This window comes from Papio anubis, chromosome 16 (genome assembly GCF_008728515.1).
Source record: "Papio anubis isolate 15944 chromosome 16, Panubis1.0, whole genome shotgun sequence".
Lineage (NCBI taxonomy): Eukaryota > Metazoa > Chordata > Mammalia > Primates > Cercopithecidae > Papio > Papio anubis.
In genome coordinates this window covers 40,647,362-40,672,182 of record NC_044991.1, presented here as the reverse complement: position 1 = coordinate 40,672,182, position 24,821 = coordinate 40,647,362, and the positions used below count along the sequence as shown (strand labels likewise).

Here is a 24,821-nt window from a genome sequence, read left to right as displayed (position 1 = left end):
CATATGTGCTATGGAAGATAACCTAAAGAACACCTGTGTTGAATTTAACTTGAAGGTGGGAGGATTTATATTTCTGCTTGTTTTCCTGAGTTAATATTTAAGTTACTTCTCTTTTCTTGAGTCCCTACCAGGTGAGCAGTAGGGGAAAATTACGGGTATACCAGTAGAAGAAAAAGCTGCCCTGGAATTTTAAGTCCATCACAGCAGATGTGCAAGGAGCAGGGGGTACCCACAGAAGTTGCTTTGTGCGGGAAAACTGTATGAAGGATGGACTTGGTTTCACTGAAGTGACCCAGGCCGGGTGAGAATAGAAACTGTGGCAGGAAGTGGCAGCGGATGGATTCATCAGCAGTCTTCCAGGCTGACGTTTTCTGTACAGCAGACATCCCTCACTCCTTCCCAGCAACCCCAGCTGAGAACAGCACCTAGACAGGCCGATTTCTTCTGGAGAGGCCTGAGGCTCTCGCTCCTGCCCTGCCCTGTGCCCTGATGCCAGCAGCCACAGCAGCCCTTCCTGTGCCCACCCCTGACCCGTGGAGTGACATCACAATGTAGTCCCTTCAGGATCTTGGGACTGATTGCTCCATGGGCCTGGGACATAAGCTGAACCTCTGGCCTGCAGTTCCAGATCCAAGGGGACTGAGACAAACTGCCGGCTGCCACTGGCTTGTCAGGAGCACCTGGTGAGTATTCAGAGCTTCCCCCAGCAGCATGGAAGGAGATACAGACAACAGCTGGCTGTCTTAGCACTTTAGGGTCTCATTCTCACACAGGTTTAGATGGGCCAAACTGGTGGCTGGGGGTTCTCCAGGTAAGCCCCAAACTCTTCCTAGGAAAGCTGACTGCCCTGATGCACACACCCCTTCCCAGCCTCTTCCTGCTGTGTCACCATCTGTGAGAGGCGGTACTCTATTCTCCCCTAAGACTCAGCTTGCCACCTGCACCAGCTCCCTGGGCAAAGGTCACCTGTGTTCTTAATAGACAGAGCAGAGAGGCCAGGCTTTCAGATGGCAAATTCACTAGAGCATCACTTCTAGCCTGAATTGAGGTCAGGGACAGCCATTGGCCAAATGACACACCACATAGCAAGGATAAGCAGAGGTAGCTGACGCAGCCACCTCCCGTCCAAAATGTGTACGACGGCCCTTCCTTTCTGTAAAAGGCCTTCCTGCTTTGGCTGTTTTTAAATCTCCACCTCCCGGTGACCCGCTTGTATATCAAATCGCTTCCTTTCCTTTCAGGACAGCAAGAGAGCTTTGGGATGGTGACGGGAAATGAGTAGATGGATTAGAACACCAGGAAAGCGGGCAAAATCTAAGGTGGGGGGGGATGGGGACAGACGCCAAAGCCATCTCTCAAAGAGGATGCTGGCTGTTTCCATATGGGCCACCTGCACTCGGTCGAGGGTGGTTTGAGGCCCAAGGTCTTCTACAGCAAACAGTGGGGACCCGTTCTGGGCCCCAGGAGGTACAGCTGCCTTCCCCACCATGGCCCATTCGTGTTTTCCCACAGTCTGTCCATGGTCCATTCACCATCTGTGAGTGCCAACACGTCCACACAGCTGCAGCTGAGTCCCTTCTCCCACGAAGGAGTGGCTTCTATAGGGACCCCATGATTTTGAGAAGGCTCCTAGCTTTCCCTGACTGTAAGGTAGAAAGGGAGGTGGGGGTGGGGGGATCAGAGAAATATTTTACCTTTAGGGTTTGCCATCCCTCCTTAGTTTTATATGTGATGGGCTGAAGCCAACCTCTGCTTCACACACAAGTCTAAGATGCCAATGGTTCACCAGGCATGCTAAGAACATTTTAGCCCAGGTTAGGCCCCACTGGAAAAGGGAAAAAGACAGTAGAGGGGCCAGTGCTAGAGCAACCTGTGGTCCGCGTCCTGCAGCAGGTTTAATTTGGAGAGGAGAAAGGGAGCAAACGCTGAACCTCCCATACCAGACCCGCCACCTATGTTGTCGCTCTTAATTCCGACCTCTGTGAAGCAGGTGTTCTCAGGTTCATTCTACAGACACAGAAACTGAAGACTGTTCTGTGCTGGTGGCACGTCTAAAGAGGGCCATTAACCTGGAGCACGCATTCACTCTCTATCGACCATCCCCAACATTAGAGCTCTCTGAAAAGAGAATGGGCTGCTTTGCAAGGCAGCAAGAGTGTGCGGGCCCCGGTTCTTCAGTCAGCATGGAAGGGAATGGGATTCTTGTCATCACCTGGGAGCTGGACCAAAAGATCTTTAAAGGCCGTTTCCAAATCCCAGATTGTAGGATTCTGGGTCTTAGTACTTTGCCCAGCCTCTGCGATTGAACTCAGATGAGTCACGCCTTAAGGGCAGCTGCAAACTTTCTGTTAGGCAAGGAGAACTGCAAAGAACCACAGAGATCAGCTACGGGCCCCAGGTAGGAAAGAGGAATCTAGACTGGTTGAGGGAGTTTTCCAAGGCTCCAGAGCCAATCTGCAGAGTTAACCTGTGTTGACTGAACAAATGGAGGAGCCAGGTCTGAGTGCTGATCAAACGTCCCCATGCCCATCTCTCTCGTTCATCTGGTTCTTTCCTATCAAGATTATGATTCAGCCACTATTTACAGAATACCTGCTGCATGTCAAGTATATTTCCAGAGATTATTTCACATACTCCTCCCCAACTCCATGAGGTGGGTGTCATCGGCCCCGTTTCTCAGATGAGCATGGTTAGGTAACCACCCCAGAGGTTCAGGTACTTGTGGAGATGTCATAAATACTACATGACAAAGCAGGTCTTTCCAACCCCAAGGAAAACTTCTGTCTCCATCTGCCGCCTCCTAGCTTGTGCAAGGAAGCAGGAAGCACTCTCCTTTCTTAGCTTTTTCCTAAGACAAACTGCCACTGACATGCCAAGTTCCACAGTGCCTATTTCCAGCCCCTCCTGGACATTGTCCTGATGGATGCTGAGCTCCCTGTGGGCCCGCCTGGTTCACTGGCCCAGCCCCTCGCTCTGACAGGGCAAGATGGAGCGATGTCTATACACGGACAGATGTTATACACCAAGGAAGAAAATCTGCTAATCGAAAGCAGCTTCGGCTAATTGTGGCACTCTCCCTTCTGCGTGGTGCCCTGAAATAGTAGCCATGCTCTGTTCTTTTTTCACATCAGGGAGCCCCAGTTGGCAACTTAAATGAGGTTGCAAAGAAGTCAGTTACACAGACCTCCGCCGCCAGTTTCCATGGACGAGGCCTTGCTGATGATGTTCCTTGGGTAGGACCCGTGTGCAACTGTCTGTGGACTTGGCTTCTTGCTGTGGATAATTTGGACTCACTGTCAGGCTGGAAAAGCCTCATTTAACCCTGGGGAAAACTGGAACGTCCAGAAATTTAATGGAATACTAAGCCCAAGAGCACATGGTCTGACCTTGAGCTCTGGTTCTGATCTGCTTCTGAGTTATTCTATAGCCATCTCAGCCAGCAGAACCGTCACGGGAATAGTCTGTCTCTGTGTCGCCCAATATGATAGCCACTAGCCACACAGGGCCACTGGGCACTTGGGATGTGGCCAGTGGGGCTGAGGAGTTGCACTTGTTGTTTAAATGGAAGCTTAGATTACAGAGCCGTGGGTGGCTGGTGGCTGGTGTGCTAGATGCTGCTGCTCTGGCCCCTGCTGACTTTTGTGACTTCATCTCTGATCTCATTCCCCTCTCCTGGCTCTCCCTTTCCCTCTGCCTTCACTGCCAGACCTCCTGCACTTTTTGATTTTTGCATTCGCTGTTCTCTCTGCCAGCATCACTTTTTCCTCTGATCATTTTATGGCTTGCCCCTGTTCAACAGGAGGGCCTTGGATCAAGTGTGTGTCTTCAGAAAGACCTTCCCTATTCTATCTAACAGTGTCTTCAGCCCCATTCCAAATTTCTCCTTATCTCTCTGAAGTTATCGTGTTTGTCTGTTTTCTTGTCTACTGCCCTCTCCCTGGATACGAATCCCAGTTTCACCAGAGCAGGGATGCAGTCTGCCCTCTTCCACTCCATCTCTGTGCCTGGAACAGTGCCTGACAGGCAGAAAGTGCTCAGTATGGTTCTCAGAGTGTAGGAACTTTCTGCAGGGCAGCCCCCTCCTTCAGTGAGGAGGAAAGACAGTCACAGCCCCAGTAACTTCTGCTGTGTGACAAAATAACACAAGCATAGTGGCCTGGAACAGCAAAGATTCGTATTTCTTCCACTTCTCTGGGTCTGGAAAGTGAACAGGACTCAGTTCCACATTGTGTCAGTGAGGGTCACTCAGCTGGGGGCTGGGCTGGACGGGGTGGCCCAAGAAGGCCTCACTCACACAGCTGGGACTTTTGGGCCCTCCAGGAAACATCTCTATGCGGTTCGTCTGGGTTTTCTTACAGCATGGAGGTCTCAGGGCAAGTAGGCTGACTTTTTGTTGTATTTTGAGACGGTGTCTTGCTCTGTTGCCCAGATTGGAGTGCAGTGGCATGATCTTAGCTCACTGCAACCTCTGCCTCCTGGGTTCAAGCGATTCTCCTGCCTCAGCCTCCCGAGTAGCTGGGATTGCAGGTGCCCACCACAATGCCCAGCTAATTTTTGTGTTTTTAGTAGAGATGGGGTTTCACCATGTTGGCCAGGCTGATCTCGAACTCCTGACCTCAAGCCTCCGCCTCAGCCTCACGAAGTGCTGGGATTACAGGTGTGAGCCACCGCGCCCAGCTGGCTTCTGAAAGAGGAAGCAGAGGCTACCAGGCGCAGAACTGGCAGCACCATTTTCATCACCTTCTACCCGGCTAACTAAGCCACAGGGTGAGAGCCCAGATAAAAGGGGAGGGGAAACTGTCCACCTCCTGGTGGGTTGGCAGCATGTTCATATCAGCAGGAAGGGATCTATGGACACACTACACAGTCACTTCAACAATGCTGTGGTGGTACTTCCCAGCTTTGATCATGCACGTGGGCCATCTGGGGTCTGGTTAAGATGCAGATTCAGTAGGTCTGGAGTGGAGCCTGAGATTCTGCATTCCCAACAAACTCCAAGAGACGTCAGAGCTGCAGGCCCACGGGCTGCACGTGGAGTAGCAAGGCTGTATTAGAACGCATCCTATCTGAACCTGTGCTTAGGTTTGACATTGCAGGGCCCCCAATTCCACTTCTAGAGTGGACATCACTTCTTCGCGTTAAGCGTTACCCATTGTTGCTAAGGTCTACATGATCGGTCCCTTCTTCCCTGGCATCTGGACTTGTGCCCACATGATGCCATGGGGTAACTGTCCCATTCTACCTCCCAAGCACTTCTCATGTCTTGCTTTATTTACCAGGCTTTAAGGCCCCTTCCTTCTTTAACATTTAGTTCTCATCGTGGTGGAATGGGGCTCTTTCAGTTAGGATTAGAAACTAAACTCAAACTAGTTAAAAGGCAAAGGATTGATTGGAGCATGTATGGCTTCAGGACTGGCTGTATCTAGGCCCTCAAATGATGTTGTTAAGAAACTATTTGTCACCATCTCCAGTTCTGCATCGCCAGGATCTCTCTGACAGGATCCCCCACAAGTGGAAGAAGAGACGAACACTCACTCAGCAACCCCAGCAAGAAGGGGGCACCACTTCTTGCCTAATCTTTCTGGCAAAAGTGCCAGGATTCTCTCTGACTGGCCCAGCTGAGGCCATGTGTCCACAATGATGCAGTCATTGTGGCCAGGAGGATGTGTTACCTCATTGGCCAGGCCTGGTCATGTGTGTATCCCTGGAGCCAAGTGGGAGACTGGCCCCACCCAAGCCACATTGGATGAAAGCAGGAAGAGGTGATTCTCCATGTAAAATTGGAGAGAAGAGAGAGCAGTTAGGAAGCTAAAAAATTGTCCCAGTTGATCATGAGAATAGGTGTTGGAGTCCTTGTGTGATGGCTGAGAAAGCAGAGGGAAGGAACCTCATAAATTCCAGGGGGCCCACAGCTAACCAGGCCTCCCGACCCCTAGCACAGACTTACAGGGGCTGTCGAATTAAAGATCTTTAGCACCAGAAGAATCTTGGAAATTAGCCAATGCATATTCCACAGAACACTGGTTCAAGGGAAGCTAACTGATGTTACTTAAAAGGCTGTCTGGTCTAGGAAAGGTAAAAGACAATGGGTTAGGCCAGGTCAACAGTTCCCTTGCTTTACAGGACTTTTCAGAGCTGTAAATAGGCTGGTGTACATTGTGAATCCCTGAGAATGGGGGAGGCCTAGGGACCATTGTTTGGAAAATTAGTAACCTAACTCTGTTCCTCCCCATTTTATAGATGAAGCAACTAAGGCCAAGAAGGGAAAGTGATTTGGGCAAGGTTATGCAACTAGTTCATCCTGGGATTACCCCAAATGCTGTGCTGAGACATACTTCATGCTCTGCAGAAGCATCTCTTTGTACCTCAGGGTAGCCCTGTCCTCCTGGTTGTGCTCCTGCTGTCTGGAGTGTGTGCGTTTTCCTTTCTCCCACATAAGGGTTTGTGGGCTTCTACAGCACTGCTCCTGCAAGGGCCCATGGGCACCCAGAGTGCCCAACCCCTGCCTGGGACATGGCCCTCACTGCTGCATGCCTGAGGGAACTACTGAGAGGCACAGAAAACCACATGGGTCTGTACTTAGGAAAACACAGCCACCCAACTGGCAAGGTGACGGCATTGATGAGGTTGAAGGGGCTTGAAGGTTGGCCAAATCCGGAGAGTCAGCACAGACAGACACCAAGAGTGCCAGGCTGAAGGGTGGAGGGAAAGGAAGGTTCCTAGAGCCAAGCACACACTTTAAATATAGGGAGAGATTGTCGGTCAGGGCTGGGGTGTGCTGACATGAGGGCGACTGCTATAGCAACATTACCTTTGAGACCCTCATTCATCTGGGCACTTCATATGAGCTCATTCTAAGCCACTCAGTGACCCGGGCTGGGGATTATCATGACCCATATAGATCAAGAAGAGAAAAGTAGCTGTTGGTTAGTTGGCTGAACTCATGGGTATGAGCTAAACACAAAGGATTCAAGCTCTGGCTCTTCTCCTCGCCAAGTACATGATCTTGGACATGTTACTAAACTGTCTGAGCCTCCATTTCCTTGTCTGGCAAATGAGACTCAGATATGTTCCCACATCATAGCTTTGTTTTGAGGATTAAATAAGATGTCTGTGAATCAGCAAGACACCTAGCACATCCGTGGTAGGGTATCCTTAAGTGATGGCAGGAATGGAGAGGTAGGAACAGATCCACCAAGTAAAGGGTAAAGCCAAGATCAAACACAGGTCCAGCCAGCTGTGGTTCCTTCTGCCTCTTCACTGCCACTAAGAGAGGTGGAGCATTCAATGAACAGATGGCAGTGGCTCAGAGTGCAGATCAGTGCAAAGGGTTTTCTCATATTCTCTGCAAAGAAGGAGGGATGGCATATGTGTATCTTTGGTCATTTCCAGGTGACTCTATCCAAAGTCCATGCAGGAAAGTAGACGCTGTGAGCAGGATGGAATATACATATCCAAACCTCTAGAGCAGAGCCCGGGCCAGGCATGACTTGATCAACATCTAAATGCCACCAACACCCAAGGGCCACGCAGAGGGCAGAGACCAGGGACTACATCTTGGCACTTTCAGATGGGTTTGCAAGCACTGGAAATCAAAGCTTCACCAGGGATGCTTTAAGGATGAAAATCCTGGCCGGGCGTGGTGGCTCACACCTGCAATCCCAGCACTTTGTTTGGAGGCCAAGGCGGGTGGATCACAAGGTCAGGGAATCGAGACCATCCTGGCCAACATGGTGAAACCCCGTCACTACTAAAAAAAAAATACAAAAAGTTGGTCAGGCGTGGTGGCGGGCACCCGAAGTCCCAGCTACTCTTGGGAGGCTTGCGGCAGGAGAGAATGGCGTGGACCCGGGAGGCGGAGCTATGCGGTTTAATCACACTGCAAATGAAATTTTAGGCTTTGGCTGGTAGAGCAAAGACCCCAGTGGCAAGAAAGCAAAATTCCAGCAGGATTTATGGAAGATGCTGGACCTGGGAGCAGTAATGTGGCCCTCTGGAGTAGGTATGAAAGCGCTGCGGCAGAGTAAGAGTCGCGTAGTCCATGTTTGTAGATGTTTTTCACAGGGAAGGTCAGAACACGTCCCAGGGAAACCACGTCCAAGATTCAAGATGAGAACCACCTGACCATTATATAATATATGGAGAGGAGATATATATATATATATATATATATGTTTTTTTTTTATATGGTTTCATTGCCCCAAAGTCCTGAGCGCAACGCTGATCCGCCCGCCCCGTCCCAACCGCACTCAGCCCGGAGCAGGGATGGGACAAATGCCACCATGTCCTGTGGTCAGTGGTAGGACAGATGCCACGTGCAGCTGGTCCCTGTCTCTGACCTCAGATGATCCACCCACCTTGGCCTCCCAAAGTGTTGAGATTACAGTCATGAGCCACTGCACCTGGCCCCAGTCAAGATTGTTTTCTAAGAATCAAAACTTGACTACAGGCTGGACATGGTGTCTCACGCCTGTAATCCTAGCACTTTGGGAGGTTGAGGCAGGTGGATCACTTGAGGTCAGGAGTTTGAGACCAGCCTGGCCAACATGGTGAAAACTTGTCTCTACTAAAAAAAAAAAAAAAAAAAGCCAGGTGTTGCGGTGCATGCCTGTAATCCCAGCTACTCGAGAGGTTGAGACAGAAGAATCACTTGAACCCAGGATGCAGAGGTTGTGGTGAGCTGAGATCATGCCACTGCACTCCAGCCTGAACGACAAAGTGATATGTCTGAAAAAAACAAAAACGAACAGAAAAAAACCTGAGATCCCTGATCCACAAAAGCCTGAAATATGATGTCAAATTGTATTTACATATGCAAGGGGACATTTTTCCTGAAGGAAGGTGTATAGCAGGAGAGGCAAACTGTGGCATGGCTTTGTTTTGTTGGGTCCACATAGCATTATGAATATTTGAATGATTTCCCAACATTTAAAAATTGGGTACTAGTACATAAAAATCTAAATGTTGGGCTCCTCTTGAAAAGACTCACAAGATCCAGTCACGTGGGCCCCACATTCCAGAAATGGGTGGCCTCCTTTAGATGGGGTGTGTGGGACCACAGTCAGCTACACAGTCCATAGCACTTTTGTGACCTCCCCAGTGGATGTCCAATGTTGGTCCTCATTTGCCAGCACCCTTGCACTGTTTTCTTCACTGCTTTATTTTTTTAATTTGCCTGGTCCCTCTGGCTTTTTCATTTGCAACCCATGATTTGAACTTCTAATAGATGCTCAAAGGGTGGCTGATTTTAAGAAGATCATTGAAACTGAGATCTTTTTTCCAGCTTAAACTCTTTCCCTACAATCCAGTGTTGAAACCGACCCTTAGTAGAGGCAGAACACCACCTTTCCCAGGCCCAGAAACACAGATTCTTTTCCTCCTAAGGAATATGTGTATGCTGTTTGTCCAAGGGCATGTTTACAAATGGCAAGCTTATCTTCTGATGTTATAAAACACCAAAAGCTATTTAGAAATTACTGAAACTCCTATCTGTAGTCTCTGCAAGATACTGCTCAGGAGATAATGCAATCAATGAAAGCAATGACAATCTGGGAAATCCTTTCTTTAGAACCTTGAGAATTTGGCTTTGAATGGAGACAAATCAGACAGATAGAACTCTTGCTCAGGTCCCTTTTCTGAAGCCAGAGCCAAGAAGCCTAGCTTTCTTTTGAAAGGGTCTTAAGTAGGTCTTTGCATTTGGGAAGATTAGGCAAGTCACTTAGAGCCGATTTCTGAACTGAGACTCAGAGATGCACATAGTCACACCTGCGTATCCGGAGACACGTGGACCTGGAGGGCTGGAGGAACTCAGCTGCCTTGGTCCTTAGGAGGCTCCAGAACCACCGTGCTGAGGCCCAGCAGGCAAGGGCAGGACGCACAAAATGTGAGAGCAGAGGAATGAAGGAAAATTAAATCTTGGGCGAGGCATTCTGTCCAGCAAAGAACGGGAGGTGAATACATGGCACGTGGGCCTTCAGTATCCTATGAGTGGAATGAAGGCAATGCTTAAAACACTGCACCACCACACAGCTCCACCTGTACACAAGATGTCCCCTTGTTTTGGGGCAGCCGACTGCTGCGTCCCCTGTTTATATTTGCACCCAAGCAGAGGAAGTCAGTCCAAAGCTAGAAGGAGAGAAAATGATTGCCCAGAAGCTCAATGGAAGCCTTGATTAATACCTCAGTGGTTGAGAACACAGATACTAGGCTGACGCCCACTCGGTTGGAGGCCTGGCAATGCCATAGGTCAGTTAATTTATCTTATCTGTGAAATGGGATAATCATAGAACCTATCTCATCCCAAGGGCAGGTGGGTGGATGAAATGAGATGATCTTGGTGCGGAGCTTAGCACGGTGCCTTGGTAAGGCTGGATAAGCATGAGCTGCTTTCTTAGGTGGATTTCCCGGTTGCTGACCTGATAATCTAACTGCAGTGCAAGTAGTTGATATGGAAAGGGTTCCTGGTCCCATGAGGAAGGGAGTGAGGATGTGAGACCGGAAAGGGAAGGTGGTCTTGAGCAGTTACTGCCATGAGCACTGGGGGCTCCCTCCCGCTGGGGATGTCTGGATATCACCTAATGTGGGACAGGCCACAGAGCTGTGCCACCTGAGGGGTGTGGGGCTGGATACTTACCCACCTACTCACATCCTGACCGAGGGCTGCTCCCAGGGTGTCTTGTCCCCAGCCCTGCCCACTTGCAGGGCGAAGAGCCCCCCATGGAAACCGTGAGCCCTGGGGGGACATGGGCAAGGCAGGGACAGCATCTGCTAAAACTGTCCTTGTTGTTCTGACTCCTGTCCTGGAGAGGGAAGACCTGGGCTTTGGAACCACCCAGACCTCAGCCTGTAGCTTATCACCGCCTTTTACTAGATAGATGGCCCCCTTTGCCTCTTTGGGCCTCCATTTTCACATCTCTTAAAATAGGACAAATTCTCTAACGTTGCAGAACTGTTTTTGAGGACTCTGTGTGACAATGGCCATACAGACGCAGACATGTAGTAGGTGCTCGGTTACCGTGAGCCCCCTTACTCGCCAGCTCAGTTTGGTTCCATTTCTCCTGCTTGCCTGTGATCCTTATTCTGTTTCTAGTCCCGGGGTGAGCCCAGGCCGGCACCAGACTTCTTTCCATGTGAGCAGGGACAAGCTGACATCGAGACTAGTGCTTGCCTCCCAGGTGACTTCTGAGTGACAGGCTGTTGCAGTGATCTCCCAAGCTGGGTATTATCATCCTGTTTCCACCTTAGCTTTGAGTCTTAACAGTCTGTGGCTTTCATCAGATCCAGAGTGGGTAGAATAACCGGCCGGCCTAACGGCGGCTGAGCCAGGAGTGGAATCCCAGCAGAAAGAACTTCGGACCCTTGCAGCTTCCCTGGCCGCCCAGGGCTGGGTGTGTGGGCAGATCTGGGGGCTTCTGCTGAGTCAGACTGTGTGGGAATGTTGTGGCGGGGGCAGGGGCGCCGCCAGATGAAATCAGGATGCCCAGTGAAATTTACATTTCAGATAAACAAGAAAAAACCCCTTCTGTATAAGTACAGTCTGGGAAATACTTGGGCCATACTTATACTAAAAAGTTATGTAGTGTTTATCTGAAATTCAAATTTCACTGGGCATCTGACATTTTTATGACCTAAATCTGGCAACACTACTCTGGTGGGAACGGAGAACAAACCTCCTGGGAGGTCTGGGTTAGAGATCAGCACAGCAACCGTCCTGCAGGCAAAGGCCAGTGTGGGAGCCACTGCCTGCCCCCAGATGGCCTTCCTCGGGATCCCCTCCAGGGCCTGTAAAGCCCTCATGAGAGTCACTTTTGCCTGAAGACATTGTTTAACTACACAGTGGAGTCAGTTACAGATTCACTCTCACCACACTTACCCGTAGAAAGAAAATACGATTCTTTATTCTTAGGCACCTCCACACAATGTGGTAAGAACAGAGTAGCTGCAAATTGTGTATGTGTTGGGTGGGGTTCCCTGGAAGCAGAGCCTGAGACCTGGGTTCCAGTGCCCCTGATCTGGTGAAGGAAGCAGGAGAGGGCAGGGGAGGAGCTGAGAGGTGTGGACCAGGGCACTCAGCTTCTGCCTGACCCCCTGGGGGGCTCTGGAGCCGGAATGGTACCAGACAGTTGGCTCCACCTTGAGACAAAGGAGTTAGGGTTTTGTGCTTCTGCATCCACAGGCCATTCGCTGCCCTCAGGCAGGGGGCTGGGCCTTGCAACCTCCCAGGTGTCTCCAGGTGTAGCAGCTTCCACAGCAGAGGTGACAGTCCAGAGAAAGCCACGACCACACATTGAGGATCCCCGCAACACTGGTAGCAGCTGGGTGCACCAACTGGTCCAGGAGACCTGGGCATGGCACCGATGGCACCTACTAGGCTCTGTCTCCTTGCAATGTAATAGTCAGATTCTCTCCAGGCTGCGTTAAAGAGTCCCTATTGGGAGGTGCAGTCTCCTTAGGGACTGCTCTGCCCCTCCTCTGTCCTTCCTAAAGAGTGATGGCTGTGTGTGGAGACAGGTGCTGACTGTGTCTTCAAGGCAGTGGGGAGAGGGGACTTTGAATACTCGTGAGATCTGCAGGATGATCGTCTGAGCCTGTGGCAGTGTGACTGCTGGAATCTGCTCCCTGCTGTGGAGGGGTGACCAGCCCCTTTTTGTCTTTTAGAGCTATCTTAGTTTCCACTGCTGCAGCCTGTGGCCTGGTCATTTGCCCATGGTGGTATGGTCCCCATGCATGGGACTTCTTCCTCCTGACTCCAGGCTTCTGTTCATCCATCAGGGCTTAAAGCATCTTCTGCCCTATCATGCCCTGAACTTTTTGCTGCAAAAAGCCAAGGGCACTGGCTCAAGCTTATCTTCCCAGCCACTGTTTACTGCTGCCACACTGCTGCCCAAGACACTTCAGAAGTGACCGTTGTTGTCATCTCCTGCCAAGTCCCGGAAGGCAAGCCACCAAGTCCCATGCACCATTCCCACAGCCCGACAACCTTCCCGACTCTACCCACTGGAATCTAAAGAGTCTGCCCACTTCTGGATGTTTGTTCAGGTAGGGAAGTTCAAGCCCCATGCCCATGAACACTCATCTTTCTTTTCTCTTCCACCTTCCCTGGGAGGGTAGTGTGGATACTGAGGTGAGCCTTCTTCCTCTTTCTAGAATCCATGGGGTGGAGAAGGTAGATTCTCCCTTCCTCTCTTCTGGGGAAACTCCTTCTCCCTCTAGCCAACATTGCTTTCCCCTTCTCTGTGGGGTTATAAAGGCAGAGAAAGATGGGATCAAAATGCTCTACTCATAAGGGGGTGTACATTGAGAGGTTTAGAAACATGTTAGAGTGCCCCTGTGTTTATAGCAGCATTAGTCACAATGGCCAGAAGGTGGAAGTAACCCAGGTTCCCATGATGGATGAATGGAGGAGCAAAATGTGCTGTATACGGTGGAATGTTGTTTAGTCTTAGAAAGAGGAAAAATCCTGGCTGGGCACGGTGGCTCATGCCTGTAATCCTAGTATTTTGGGAGATCAAGGAGGGAGGATTGCTTGAGGCCAGGTGATCAAGACTAGCCTGGGCAACTTAGGGAGACCCCCAGTTTCTACAAAAAAATTAAAAAATTAGCTGAGCATGGTGGTGCACATCTGTAGTCCCAGCTACTCGGGTGGCTGAGGCGGGAGGATGGAGGATCACGTAACCCCGGAGTTTAAGGCTGCAGTGAGCTATGATTGCACTCCAGCCTGGCGATGGAGCAAGACTCCATCTTAAAAAGAAAGACTGAGAGAGACAGAGAGAGAGAGAGAGAGAGAGAGAGAGACAGAGAGACAGAGAGACAGAGAGAGATCCTGTTGCATGGATGCACCTTGAGGACATCAAGCTGAGTAAAATAGGCCAGTCACCAAAAGACAACTCCTGTGTGATTCCACTTCCATGAGGCATCTAGAGTAGTCAGCTTCATAAAGACAGAAAGTAGAATGGTATTTGTCGGGCTAGGAGGAGGGGGAAATGGGGAGTTGTGTATTAGGTATGAGAATGTTCTGAAGATTAGCACAACATGAATACATTGAACACTACTGCACTGTGCACTTAAAGATGACTAAGATAGTCCGGGCGCAGTGGCTCATGCCTGTAATCCCAGCACTTTGGAAGGCAGAGGCAGGAGGATCACTTGAGGCCAGGAGTTTGAGACCAGCCTGGGCAACATAGCAAGACCTCATCTTTACAGAAATATTACAAAATTACCTGGGTGTGGTGGCTCGTGCCTGTAGTCCCAGCTACTCACGAGGCTGAAACGAGAGGATTGCTTGAACCAGGAGTTCGAGACTGCAGTGAGCTGTAATCAGGCCACTGCACTCCAGCCTGGGTGACAGAGCGAGACTCCATCTCAAAAATAAAAAAATAAAAAATAAATATTATAATATGAAATAAATAAATAAATAAATGTTAAGATGGTAAGAATTTAAGTTGTGTATTTTACCACAATTAAGAACAAAAAAGTAGTCTGGGTGCAGTGGCTCATGCCTGTAATCCCACCACTTTGGGAGGCTGAGGCAGGCAGATCACCTGTGGTCAGGAGTTCAAGACCAGCCTGGACAACATGGTGAAAACCCATCTCTACCAAAAATACAAAAATTAGCCGGGCATGGTGACAGGTGCCTATAATCCCAGCTACTCGGGAGGCTTAGGTACAAGAGGCAGAGATTTTAGTGAGCCAAGATTGCACCACTGCACTCCAGCAGCCTGGGCAACAGAGTGAGACTCTGTCAAAAGAAAAAAAAAAAAATAGAAAGAAAGAAAGAAAAAGAAGAATAAAAGGTGAAAAAAACCACATCTGTTACAAATGTAGATATTTCATCTATGGAAGGTGAACTAATAGGCTTGTCCATTCTTTATATGACTTATTCTATTTCATCAGCTCCTGATCCTTTGCAGATAACAGGGCCCCAAAGGGAAGGGAATATTTTCATGAAGGAAAAATGCAACCAGAAATAGTCCTAGCTAGAACCACTATCAGACAAGCATGTCCAGCCTAAATGGAATTTTATAGACAAGGGACAATGCTATTCACAAAGGTTGGGAGACAGGGTCATGGGACAAGAAAGGTGGAGGTTGGACAAGCTGGGAGACAAGCTGGCTTCTTCATGGATCCTTGCAGTTTACCTTGGCTGCAGGCACGGTGATCTTAGCACACATCCATAAAACCTTACTTAGAATTGCTGGGGCCAGAAGTTCTAGAGAACTCAAAAAAAATTTTTTTTTTAATGTGCAATGTGATGCCTCTTTTGTATATTACAGAACATTCCTAGTGGAGCCTGGCTCAGCACCCTGTAAACCCATTAATATTCCTGTGGTGGAGTGTATAAATATTCACACTAACTGGGATAATAAAGACTATAAATAGCCTCATGTCAGTTCAGGCCAGCGTTCGCTGCCAAGTAAGTCTCCCCCCGCCCTGTGCCCCCAAAAAGAATTTCTGGATTTCAGAGCATTTGGGATATGAAAATGGTAGCTTAGGGATTGTGGACCTGTATGAATTTTATATCATCTAGAGACTGTAAAAGAACAGAGATAAAATGTAGGAAGGAACCAGAAGGATGAGGTCAGTGAATTCAACGCTGATCTTATAAATAAGAAATGGAGGTGACTGGCCCAAGGTCGCTCTGCTGGACATTGGTGGAGCTAAGCTCAGACAAGGATCTCCTACCCTCAGCCCAGCTCCTCCAGCAGGAGTTAACAGGAACCTCCAGACCCAGAGTCCATGAAGCTGAACCGCCCCCTCCGTCCTAGTTCCCTGAAAAAGGGAGCCCTGCCTTTGGGAATGCCTCCTTATGGCTAGTATACCATGTGTGGTGTGCCCTGCCGTGGGCTGGTTCTGTTTTCTCTGGGAGTGGTATCTGCAGAAGACATTGTCCCGAGGGTTCATACACTTAGCTCAAGGCCTTGCATACAGATGGCACTCAGTGAATGTCTGAGGAACTGTTGAATGTATTTGGTTATTCATCACCTGTAGACCCATCAAGATAAGGATGTATCATCAAAGGGCCATATGTAAGACAGCCAACAAGGAGCAGAGAAAGAAAAGATCTTGTTTCCCACTGCAGAATCGGAGCTAACGGCGAGGAAGGCAAATATTGCTTTATTTTTGAACAACGAGCATTAATGGTCTTTGGAAAGTGGTTTGTTTCATTCCTGATACCTAAGCCATGGGCCTGACCCCGCCCCATCCCTCTGGGTGGAATGGGGAAGCCTTTGTGCCCAGCACAGTGCTCGGTACACAAAGGGTGCGCCCAGAACACTTGTTGGATGAGTGAGTGAGAGATAAGTATTAGGGGTCATTAGTTAGAACTCTGTTACAAAAGGCACAATCCTAACTTAAACTGAAGTAAGCAAAAATGCCTATTTTGTGTATTTTGCCTGACATAATTGAAAAGTCCAAGGGTAGGCGCCTTCAGGCATGTCTAAATCCAGGCCTGCAAATGATTATTGGGGAATCTGTCTCTTCCCTTCTCTCAGAGCTGCTTTCCTCCACACGGGCTTCTTTCTCAGGTGAGCTCTCCACAGGTGTGGCAACCATGGCCACAGCAGGCTCAGGCCAAGCAGCCCTCACAGAAAGTGACTCATGGCCCAAAAAAGTGAGGGGTGGTCACTTGCCCACCCCAGGATACTGTGGTGAGCGTGGTACACCCTGAAAAGTAGTTCCTGAGTGGATTGTACAAAATGGGGCCCTGTGGAAGCTCTTGAGGCCATGAGCTTCCATCCAAAATGGGGGGCATTTCTCCCTCCAATGTATGAGTGCAGCCTGACAGGGTCTCCTCAGATCCTTAACAGCCTAGGTGGGAGAGGGCCCCTCAGAGTCCGACCCTCAGTGTTATAGGAAGGTTACCCCTGTTCTTTTCTTTTTCTTTTTCTTCTTCCTTTTTTTTTTTTTTTTTTTGAGACAGGGTCTCCCTCTTATGCCCAGGCTGGAGTGCAGTGGTGAGACCATGGCTCACTGCAGCCTCTACCTCCCCAGGCCCAGGCAATTCTCCCACCTCAGCTGCCCAAGTAGCTGGGACCACAGGTGTGTGCCACCATGCCTGGCTAATTTTTGTAATTTTCGTAAAGGCGAGGTTGTGGCATGTTGCCCAAGTTCACCCATCTTTCCTTTCTATTTTTTTTTTTTTTAAAGAAAGAGACAGGTCAGGTGCAGTGGCTCACACCTGTAATCCCGGCACTTTGGGAGGCCGAGGAGGGGGGATCACTGGAGCTCAGGAGGTCAAGACCAGCCTGGCCAACGTGGTGAAACCCTGTCTCTACCAAAAATTAGCCAGGTGGGGTGGCGTGCATCTGTGGTCCCAGCTACTCGGGAGGCTGAGGCAGGAGAATCTCTTGAGCCCAGGAGGCAGATGTTGCGGTGAGCCAAGATTGCGCCACTGCACTTCAGCCAGAGCAACAGAGCAAGACCCAGTCTCAAAAAAAAAAAACAAAAAACGAAAAGAAAAGAAAAAAAGAAACAAAGAGAAAAAGAGAGACGGGGTCTTGCTCGGTTGCCCAGGCTGGTCTTGAACTCCTGGGCTCAAGTGATGATCCTCCGGCCTTGGCCTTCCAAATTGTTGGGATTACAGGAGTGAGTGACGGCACCAGGCCAGCCACCCTCATTTTCATTCTTTCTCAGGTCATTTGAAGGGAGAACACTGGTCATTTGAAGGGAGAAACTGCAATTCTGGGGAGTGTGGGTAGAGGTACAGGGAGCCAGGAAACAGCATTGACAGACAGTATTCCTTCAGATTCTGAGGGGTGAGCATCTGGGCTCCCTTGGGCTCTACTCCATCAGTGCAGAGGTCCCTTTGTCCTCTCACTGCAGACTGAAGGCACAGCAGGCCTCCAAGGAACAACCCTGGGGTCATTCTTACCCTCATGCTCTCCCTGCCGCTTGGTGCTACAAGACTGGAGTGTTCCCAGGGCATAGGGGTAAATGCTCTGTTTTCTTATAAATCCACTTGGTTTGGGAGATACTTATATTCTCCATATCTTTGAGCAGTTAACTATGTAATAAAGTAGCTTTTAATAATGGATGTCAGTGCTTTGAATATATGAATCTACATTTTAAAATAAAAGTAGAAACAGAAAATGAAGGCACTGAGCAAAAGAAGCAAATTTAACTACAAAGTGAAAGAGCTGTTCATCTGGGCTAGTTTCCCTATGCCGTCATTAGGGTTAGCTCAGAGCTTCCTAGTAGGCCAAGTAAAAAGGGAAATAAGATCTTTACAAATTACTTTTTATCATAAAGGTAGAAATATACCAATTTTGAAAGGCATGCTTTTTTCTTGGTATTAAGTTCCAAAAGAAATATGTCATGTGGGATAATTTATAAAACAAAATGTGAGTAGCAACAGTCTCAACCATGTTCCCACAGGTGCAGATTCCCCTGCCCAACCCCTGTAATATACCTTGTGACTACCCTCTATAATAGGTGAGGGAAAAACACTAATTTTAAGTATTAACATCCCACTTTCCTGGGGTAGGCAATACCATATGTGTCTAAATATAAAGCAAACATGGAAAATAAGATAATCTCACAGTTTCTCAGCAAGAAAATCTCCAAAAATGCTTTTTGGCCACTTGAATATATAAATTTTAGGGATACAGAAAAAATAGTCTTACATCTACCGTTTGATTTCATAATTTAATTACACACATTTGAAATCACATATTACATAAAATAATATTTAGAAATGTTCATGCAGCAATCTGTTAATGGCAAAATAATATATGAAAATATTGCACTTTTCCCATTGACCTTTTGCAAAAACAATGGTATTCTAATGGGAGTCACTTTTTGTGTTGTAGAGTTTTTTTTTTTTTGCGATGGAGTCTCGCTCTGTTGCCCAGGCTGAAGTGCAATGGCGGGATCTCAGCTCACTGCAACCTCTGCCTCCCGGGTTCAAGCAATTCTCCTACCTCAGCCTCCCAAGTAGCTGGGATTACAGGCACCCGCCATCACGCCTGGCTAATTTTTGTATTTTTAGTGGAGACAGGGCTCCTGACCTCAGGTGATCCACCCGCCTCGGCCTCCCAAAGTACTGGGATTACAGGCATGAGCTACCATGCATTGTAGAATTTTTAGAGAATAACAACTTCACTTCCAGCCAATAGTGGAAGAGATGTCCCTTTTTGAATCCATGTATAATGTCCCCACTGGAAATTGTATCTCAAGCCCCAAATAGCCATTTGTATGGCATTAGAGCAGTTCCCCCATCCTCACCCCATTTATCTGATAGAGGGGGAATATTTGTGATCACCTCCTTATGAAGACCTGTCACACCGCTTTTAAAAATAACCTTAACGGATGTCAAACATTTGCAACTGGGAGATCATTCCTTTCGGAATTGAGATTAAATTCTACTGATTCCTTTACTCCTTTTTTAAAAAGGTGACTCTCTAAGCATCTAAAACCAGAATTGATTGTGGTCATTCCCTGCCATTGTATTCTCCCCAAACAGGACTTTGTGGTTCAAAATGCAGTAGGGTCATTGACAGAACACCCTGTAATACAAGAACTTTTACAGGGAAGGATTATGTTGAGGCATCTGCTTAGTTCTGTTGTATGATGGCCAAGTGCTTAAGCGGTCCATAATGCACCCAACCCTGCAGCTCACCCAGGGTTACAAGAGGGATGCCTTAGAAGAGGGGCGCTCCCCTGGAAGACGGAGAGCTAGTGTGCTTTGCCAGGTGCATGGTTGTTGTTTTGTTTTGTTTTATTTTTGAGATGGAGTTTCACTCTTGTCACCCAGGCTGGAGTGCAATGGCTTGATCTCGGCTCACTGCAACCTCCGCCTCCCGGGTTCAAGTGAGTCTCCCGTCTCAGCCTCTCAAGTAGCTGGAATTACGGGTGTCTGCCACCACACCCAGCTAATTTTCTTTTGTAGTTTTAGTAGAGATGAGATTTCACCATGTTGGCCAGGCTGATCTTGAACTCCTGACCTCAAGTGATCCACCTCAGCCTCCCAAAGTGCTGGGATTATAGGCGTGAGCCCCCACACCCAGCCCAGGTGCATTGTCTTGAACAGGTCATTTACTTTCTTGGGCCTTGGTTTTCTTATGGGAGAAATGAGGGGTTTAGGCTAGATTAGAGAAGGATTTTGGGGAGCACAAAGGGGGCATGGGGATGGCATCATGTATTGGGGGGCTCTAGTGCCCTCTTCTCATTCCCAAGTCAACAGAGAGTAATTCTGCTTTGATCTATTTTATATCAAGGAATTCCAGGTAAAATTTCCTTTGAAGTAAAGATCTTTTTTTTTAATTAAAAAAAAAAAAAAGAGGAGCAGCTTGTTATTGAGGTCTGTCTGCTCTGAAGTTCTCTGACTTCAAAGCCATTGGGGTCATAGTTGTCTTCCTATTGATGGCTAATGAGGACATGATGCGCCTGGTGATTTGGGGGTAGATGCAGCCTGGGAGCTGCGAGCGTGCGCCATATGGCAGCACAGACGCTGCAGATCCCACCACTAAGGCCCATTTAGCTGGAACCCCATCATCCCAGCAAATCTGCTTGGAATTTTATCAGATAGAAGCAAAGGACAAGACATGGTCCTCCAATTTTGCAACATACTTGAGTCACTTGAGGAGTTTTTAAAACTTCTGATGTCCAGGGCATACCCTATGCTAATGAAATCAAACTCTGGAGGTGGGATCCAAGCATCAGTAATTTGTAACTCTCCCCATGTGAGGCCTAATGTGCTGTCAAGTTTAAGAATAAGTGCCACTGGTACAGTCGCTTGGAAAACAGTATGGCAATTCCTCGAAAAATTAAAAATAGAATTACCATATGATCCAGCAATTTCACTTCTGGGTATATACCCAAAAGAATTGAATGCAGGTTCTCAAAGAGATATTTGTGTACCCATGTTCGTAGCAGTATTATTCACAATAGCCATAAGGTGGGAGCAACGCAAACATCTATCAATAGATGAAGAATAAACAAAATGTGTTGTGTACATACAATGGAATATAGTTCAGCCTTAAAAAGGCAAGACATTCCGAGACATGCTGCAGCATGGATGAACCTTGAGAACATTATGCTGAGTGAAATAAGCCAGACACAAAAGGACAGATATCATATAATTCCACTTAAATTTTTTTTTTTCTTTTCAAATTATCTGCAGGGCAAGTTCTACACAGTTCCACTTATATGTAAGTTCCACTTATATGAGGTATCTAGAGTAGTCATTTTAACAGAAACAGAAAGTAGAATAGTGGTTGCCAGGGGTTGCAGGGAGAGATGGAGACTTGCTGTTCAATGGGTATGGAGTTTCAATTTTGCAAGTTGAAAAGAGTTCTGGAGATCGATTGCACAACAGTGTGAATGCACTTCACATTACTGAACCGTGCACTTAAAAATAATTGAAATGGGACATTTTATGTTAGATATATTTTACCACAATTCATGCAATAACATACAAAGAGTAAGTGGCATCATGAATGTCTTGCCGGTGAAAGTGAGGTCTGCGGGCAGCAGCGTCGCCTCTCCTCGGAGCGGGTCACACACACAGTATCTGAGGCCTGTCCCAGACCTGCTGAGTCAGCACCCGCATTTTTAAACAAAAAACCCCCAGGTGGTTCGTGCACTCACTCCACTTTGAGAAGTGCTAGAGTTGTAATGAACCAAATATTAGACCAGGGTTTAGAAGATCAGAAGATGTAGCAGACATTGTTGTTTGCCTACCCAGCATTCATTTCCTTCCTTCCTTCCTTCCTTCCTTCCTTCCTTCCTTCCTTCCTTCCTTCCTTCCTTCCTTCCTCCCTCCCTCCCTCCCTCCCTCCCTCCTTCCTTCCTTCCTTCCTTCTTACAGAAACTGACATTCTCTGAGTAGCCTCATGTTTCAGAGGGGGCTCACCTCATCCACTCCCATAGCGGTCCCACTCCCCTGACCAGTGGCTGCTTTACAGGTGGGCATGTTGCCTGGTTCTGGCCAATGAAACTAAAGGAAGTTCCACTGGAGAGTTTCTGGGAGAGGTTGCCTCCCCTTAAGGACACGCAAGAAGAAAAGGCCTCTCCTTCCTTTGGAAGTTTGTTTTGTTTTGTTTTTGTTTTTTTTTGAGATGGAGTCTCACTCCGTTGTCCAGGCTGGAGTGCAGTGGCGTGATCTTGGCTCACTGCAACCTCCACCTCCCAGGTTCAAGTGATTCTCCTGCCTCAGCCTCCCGAGTAGTTGGGATTGCAGGCGCATGCCACTACGCCTGGCTAATTTTTGTGTTTTTAGTAGAGATGGGGTTTCACCATGTTGGCCAGGCTGGTCTCCAACTCCTGACCTCAAGTGATCTGCTTGCCTCAGCCTCCCAAAGTGCTGAGATTACAGGCGTGAGCCACCACGCCCAGCCTCTTTGGAAGTTTGCACATTGGAATGGGACCCAAGCAAATTCTGGGAGCATCTTGGGACCTTGGGAGCAGCTATCCTGGCCCTTGTTCACACAGAGTTATTGACTGATAAGATCCTGGGTCCACCTCATCAAAGGATTTCTTGTTATATGAGATTAGAAATGTATTTATTGTTTCAGACCAAATGAGGCAGGATTTTTCATTACTTGTAGCCCAGGGTTTCTTAACCTCTATGCTATTGACACCTAGAGCCAGATAATTCTTTGTTGTGGGGTGGTTGTGTACCTAGGGCCAGATAATTCTTTGTTGTGGGTGGTTGTGTACCTAGGGCCAGATAATTCTTTGTTGTGTGTTGGTTGTGTGCATGGCAGGATGCCACGCCCTGGCCTCTGCCCCCTAGAGCCAATAGTCCTTCCCCCTCTCCCAGGCGTGACAACTCGAGTGTCTCTGGACATTACCAATGTTCCCTGGGGATGGGGGCCAATGGCCCCCAGTTGAGCACCACTGTTGCAGCCAAAGGAGTGGTAAAGAATGTGAAGACCTTTTTATTCTGACTTCCGACGTTGCTGGAGAGCCCCAGGAGGGCAAAAATCACTGCCTATGTCCCCGCCCCAGAGGTGTTGCAAGGATCAAAGTGAGATCAGGTGTGTGAGAAAAGCAAACACACACAAGGTGTTACTAACCATTACCCGTCTTTGATGCTGCTGATGCATTGATAGCAATGTTGTAGTTTCCATTTATTCTTAGATTTCATAGGCAGAGATGTTTAACTTAACAGATGGCCAGCATGGATAGTGAATGGAATTTTCCCTCAGCAAAGGCAGAGCGGCTCATGAGACTTTCAGGCTTTTACTTGCTAAGAAATTCTGGATTCTCACCCAATTCATCAATCCCAATTCTCAATCCCAATTCATCATCCCATAAAGCCATGGGTGCTGAGGCGTTCTCCTATTAACACCTGCGTTAAACACCAGCTTGTACTTACGAAACATATTTTCACAGATGAAGAGACAGATTCCTATTTAGCTGCTGAAGAGATGCCCTTGGCTCACACATCTGTGGATTTAACACCCACAGAGTCAGGGGACCCTGAACAACCTCTCATTGTCTTTTGCTCCCCTTCCTAGAATCTGCTGACACATCAAGGCCACTTTTCTTAGGAGCCCCCGACTACCAAAATCAGTGCCTTTGAATTCATCTCTTCTGGGAGAGTTCAGTGTCTTCTGAAGTGTTACAAAACGTACTTCGGGGTAAGAAGGCGTACACGAGGAGCTCGACTTTACAGAAAGGTCTGGAGGAGAATGGGGAGGGTGGGGACAGGAGAGGGGACAGGGCTGTGAAAGGGAGGCGTTGGATGCACCTGATCATTTATGTCATTGAATACTTGCCATGTGCTCGGCAGAGGGGCTGGTGTTGGAGTGGGGAGCAAAGGCCATTAGGAGGCAGCTGCAGCCCTTGGGGGCCTCATGATCTACTGGGGAATGTGTGGAGGACATTGGGTCATTCCTGTAACATAGTCCCATATGGTGTGGGGTAACTATCCCCAGGAACAGGAGAATTATCTTGATTTTGGTTCCCCCAGCCCCACCCCTGCAACCCATGGGCTTTGAGGGGCACCGACTCCCTTGCTGAGCCCAGAGGTGGAACACACAGACCATAATTTTTGTTTTAGGGGTTGGCATATTACGGTTTGAACCAGAGAGGGCATTTGCTGGGGGCCTCTAGGAAAAGGCAGCTTTGTGTTTCTTTTGGGGAGAGGGCTGTGGCTTGCAAAAGCGATGCTACAGCCCGGTTACTTCCACGAAGGAGTTAAGCTGAGGACTGAGCCCTTTCACAAAGAAAGACTGAGTCGAGAGAGCTGCCGGGAAATCAAGTTGGAGCCTTGCTCAAGCCACATCTGATCTACCTCTGGACTTTTTGGTAGTATGTGCTAATAACACCTCCTTATTATATAAACTGATTTACACTGAGTTTTTTGATACTTTCATCATAAACTGTCCAAACTGGCACAGAATTTTGTACCAGGAAGGGGATGCTACAATGAACAAACCTTAAACGTGGATTGGTTAAGAGATATTCAGGCGGAGAGCAGCAAAGATGTCTCTATTAAACTAGGAAGATGGCGGCCGGGCGCGGTAGCTCATGCCTGTAATGCACTTTGGGAGACCGAGGTGGGCGGATCACCTGAGATCAGGAGTTCAAGACCAGCCCGGTCAACATGGTGAAACCTTGTCTCTACTAAAAATACAAAAATTACCCAGGCACGGTGGCGCACACCAGTAATCCCAGCTACTTGGGAGGCTGAGGCAAGAGAATCGCTTGAACCCAGGAGGCAGTGGTTGCGGTGAGCCAAGATCATGCCATTGCATTTCAGCCTGGGCAACAAGAGTGAAACTTCATCACAAAAACAAAACAAAACAAAAAACTAGGAAGATGGTAACCCTCATTTAACAAAATGGCCAGTTTTGCCGGCATGCAGACCTAATGCT

The 24,821-nt window shown here is 48.2% G+C and overlaps 1 protein-coding gene across 3 annotated transcripts in view; it reads left to right on the top strand.

The window, feature by feature from the left end:
- The first annotated feature begins 553 nt into the window (after nt 1–553).
- Nucleotides 554–24,821, top strand: part of BANF2 (BANF family member 2) — a 36,242-nt gene continuing 11,974 nt past the window's right edge. The window contains exons 1-2 of one of the 3 annotated variants that reach the window (XM_009216584.4): nt 554–683; nt 23,460–23,582. The gene's annotated coding sequence lies outside the window, so the exon portion shown is untranslated. Of the gene's footprint in view, nt 684–15,272; nt 15,413–23,459; nt 23,622–24,821 lie in introns of those variants that run through there. The other 2 variants (XM_009216583.4, XM_031656541.1) reach the window with 2 other exon arrangements.